This window comes from Branchiostoma lanceolatum, chromosome 16 (genome assembly GCF_035083965.1).
Source record: "Branchiostoma lanceolatum isolate klBraLanc5 chromosome 16, klBraLanc5.hap2, whole genome shotgun sequence".
NCBI lineage: Eukaryota > Metazoa > Chordata > Leptocardii > Amphioxiformes > Branchiostomatidae > Branchiostoma > Branchiostoma lanceolatum.
The window spans coordinates 4,283,774-4,288,196 of record NC_089737.1 but is presented as its reverse complement, the minus strand read 5'-3'; positions in this window follow the sequence as shown (position 1 = coordinate 4,288,196).

Here is a 4,423-nt window from a genome sequence, read left to right as displayed (position 1 = left end):
GAAAAGTGATGCACATTCTTCACGAATCTGTCAATGTTTAATTCATTTATTCATTGTATCCCATGTTGAATTTTACACTTTTTAAGTTTTGCCTTTATACATGATAGTTGATATGGTATATCATCATGTCTATAAATAGATTGAGTTATTAACACGTTAAACCTCTTCTGCTTTCAAACTAGAGATTTTCTGATCTATCTACCCCAGTAAAGGGGGCGGGGGTCCACTCTAAACAACAGGCACTAAATTTCTAGCGAGGTCAACGCCCACAGAGCCGGTCCTATCAAATGCAAACTAGCCAATTAACGCCGATCCACTGGCACGCGAGGGTCAAGAAGGAATAGTTCAAACCCGATGGAAAATGTGACACATAAAAACTTATTGTCATCAGAAAATACATGGTAGTAGTATCGTTATCGTGTTTGCCTGGCCATAGTCTGTATATGTATAGATTCAACATATGTTTTGGTTGCGCACGCGCTGTAGACAAGTAAGCCGTATGGATTCAGGCCGAAGGTGGAGTCTACTGTCCAGACGGTGTTCGGCCTGAAGCGGTCTGTCGCTGTCATTTTGCCAGGAGAACCAGCCGAGGGCAAATGGTCTTCATTTTCAGGGCCGTATTCTTGGAAGAAGATACACACATCCTGTAGCACTTCGTGTGGGTCTGCAGGCTCTTTTCAGTAAGGTGTAGGCAGGCCCTTTTGATTCCGCGTAATTCGTAGGGAAGTTATTTTCTTTTACGTACTTCGTAGGGAGGAGGCGAAAATTTCCCGTAAGTCATAGCAAGTGCATGTCGCGTAAAGCGTAATCAAGCCGAGAAATTTGACTATCCTCCATTTTTGTACGCGGCCCGTCTTGGAGAGCTTGCTTTTGGGTGGGAAGTGTTGGGTCGACTCGATGAATAAAAAAGCAACCGCTCCATTAGCGCTAGTGCAGCGCCATTGAAAGTGTCAAACTTAATTTCTTCAGTCCCTTCGCGTTTTGGTCATGCAAGGTGGGCTGCATGCCCTTATACGCAGAGCGTAATGAGCCGTTTTAAATTTACGTAGAGCGTTGCCGACCACTCCAATTCAACGTAGAGCGTAATCTGCGTTTTTTCCGTTGAACGTCATTGACCACTTGAATTCTACGTAATGCGTAGTAGCTACCCGGAATAAAGCGTAAAACGTACTTGATGAATTGTGCGTAAAGTGTCAAACTGTTCTAACCTTGCTCTAAGTCACAAACGAGTGCGCAGTCTGTTTTGTTTTTCTACCCCCCCCCCCCCCCTTTTATACAATGGAACAATCCACCGAACTCGTTCCCAAAATCTTGTTTTTAGACGTTTGACACTTTTGCTAGTGCGTGGGAGAGCCACTTGGCTAAAAATGGAGACCGGCCTGGGGGGCCTCCTTAAGAGCAGGGATTTAAGCCTGATGATGATGATAATGGTAGTAGATAGTTGGCTGCAGACCAACATGTAGTAAGGATGTTCAGTCAATGTATGAAATGAACCTTCTTCTAGAATAAAGTTGTTGATAGAAGTTATCATACAACATATAATGCCCCGGAGCCAATGGGCCATAAATGTAGTTCTCTTGCTTACTGGAAGGACTGCATTCTTTCCCCTCCGCTATTAATCCTGATCAAAGACCAGAACGCTGCTGAAACATCCTGAGGTCCGCCCGTGTAGACAACTGTTGTTCCTCTTCAACAGGAAAGAAGTAGGTTATGAGATTTTTTTTGGTGTTCTTTCATTAATCCACGATGGACAGGATGAAAAGTTTTTTAAAGGTTTGATGCGGAAGAATTGTTGTCTATTCTCGATTCCGTAAGTTACTAAAAGAGTTGAATGATTTGACAAGGGTTGGACAGATTTGTAATTTGTAACCAAAGCTGTACTACAATGGCTCTTCACATGCTCTGATGAAATATTACCCCTTTTTTGGACAATTTCTACCATTTTCAGTCCTGATGTGTTACGCCGAATGGTGGTTATACCGCGTGACCCATTTAAATTCAGATTCTGCTTCAAATGTTTCAATTTATTAGCTACGTTGTTTTCTCCAGAAGCAGGACATTTTATAAGTTGAAGGACGGCTCCCGCGGGAGGCCAGACATGTACGCTAAGGATCTTGAAAGAAACTACTGAAACGGTTTTATGTTTTCTATCGATCTATCTATCTATCGGCCATCAGCAGGGACTAAACAAGTTATGTTTTAGTCACTATCTGTAAAGGTTACCCTTGACTAATCAATTCCCACGTTTTAAAACGAAAGATGTTTATCTTGGTGGCTGAAAATGGGGAAATTTAGGTTGTATTCATCCATATGGGACATATAATAGTAGCTCCAGCTATCATTACCTCCGGTTACCATATACGATGGCCCACATATCAGCTTGGTTTGCCTGCGGCATTGGACGGCCAATCTCTCAGTAATGGATAGCTGGAGCGGTAAATCATATCGCATTGACGCAGGTATCAGGGTGACTCAACTACTGCAAAATATAGAAATGTTCACGGTGGTTTTATGTTTACCGTTTTCGCGGTGACCTTTCAGCGCGAACTTAATATTCCCCCCAATTTTGACAAATGTATACCATGTTTCAGGGTGTGTTTCGCCAAATGACGTTTATATCGCTTGACCGATTTAGATCAGACCCTACTTCAATTGCTTAAAAGGTTGTTTTTTTTATCTAGCTACAGTTCTCTCCAGTAGGACATGTTATAAGTCGAATGACGGCACTCATAGTAGGCCATATATTTACGCTTTTTAAAGAACAAAGGATCTTGAAAGAAACTACTGAAACGATTTTATCTTTAGCTACTTTCTATAAAGGTTGCTCTTGATCAACCAATTTTCACAGATCCCTTGCTCTTAAGGAGGTCCTCAGGTGCCCCCTTACCAGGCCGGCGGATTTTGCCACGCCGTATTTAAGGCATGTTGTACTCCGTCCAAAAGCACGTCGCAGTTGAAGAGAACTACATCGTACCTTTGTGTCACCACGGCGTAGTACAGTTAGGCCGTATTTCAGTCCTGCATAATGTACTGGGAAGCTTCATAATTTAGCGTGGAGCGTAGAGAGGCGTCCTGAATTTAGTGTAATACGTAGTTGGCCGTCCGAATTTAGCTTAGAAAGTCTATTTGGCGTTGTCGGGCCCCCCCCCCCCCCCCCCACACACACACATACAGGCCCTCATGAAAGTTAACTTTACATCTAGACGTACGGAACAAAGTGGAAACGACAATTCAAATGCGCCTGGTTTGATTTGATGACATTTACATTAGACCAGGTTAAAAATCAACAACTTGGCCGTCATTGGCTAATTATCGGTGACGTTCGGTGACCTGCTAGTAGCCATATGATTGGACCTCGCTAGAAAATTACTGCCCGACGTTTACACGAGTACACGGGGGGGGGGGGTATAAACTCAGTCACGTTTGGGACCGCATTCCTCACGCTGAAGCAGCGACACCTAGCTGCACTGCATAGTAGAACCAGTCAGTATTGCCCTGAGGAAGGTGACCGACGGTCACCGAAACATCGGCTAGGTACAAATACTTGGTTGTGTACGAAAAACTTTGTTATCCAGTGACTTACCAACTTATAACATCCCGATTAAACTCCATAAATAGTTCCTTAAGCAACTGGATAAAATTTTGAAACAGACGTTTCAGACAGCATCCGCTGTCTTTCGTCAGTGACTAACGATAAGGACTGGAAAACCAGATTTATACCAAAACTCTGAATAGATATGTTAATGAAGACAATTTAGGATGTCTTGACATAGTCTTCAAAAGAAGATTGATTCAAGACAAGGTTCATGCTGATAGTTCAATTAGCTACTGTTGTTTTAGTATACAGTAACTAAATGATGTTCGTCCGGGGGTGGTGGGCAGTGCATTATCCCAAGTGCCTGAAAGTTCAACGCGTAGACCACCTTTCCTGTTGAGGGCGGGATTGTACATCCTCTCATACATTGCTTCTCTAACTCCCCGTTCGAACCAGCGGGGTTCACGATCTAGGATGTCCGTGGATTCGAAATTGAATGAGTAATGATCCGGTATCAGACGAAGTTCCGCAGTGAACGCAACCTGTGCATGTGTCGCAAACACTTATATAAATGTCGAACAAAGTCCACTCGGTCAAACTAACCCCGCGGTCGTGATTGGTCTAACTAAGGTCGCCACTGGCTCTGTTAGCCCCTGGCAAACATCTCCCTGTGCGATCACGCGGATTCCGCGTGGTCGTTGAGACACAGTGCTGGTTTTTCAGTGTTCGAACTTGGAAGACGACGATAAAACTTAAAGTTTTAGCATACATGTATTGTGTCAATCTTTGCAATGGGTTAAGAATAGGGAAAGTTGCGTTTGAATTTTAACTGCCATGGTTCGCCCACATACGTTTATGTTGTTAAAACCGATTGATCCAGATATTCAA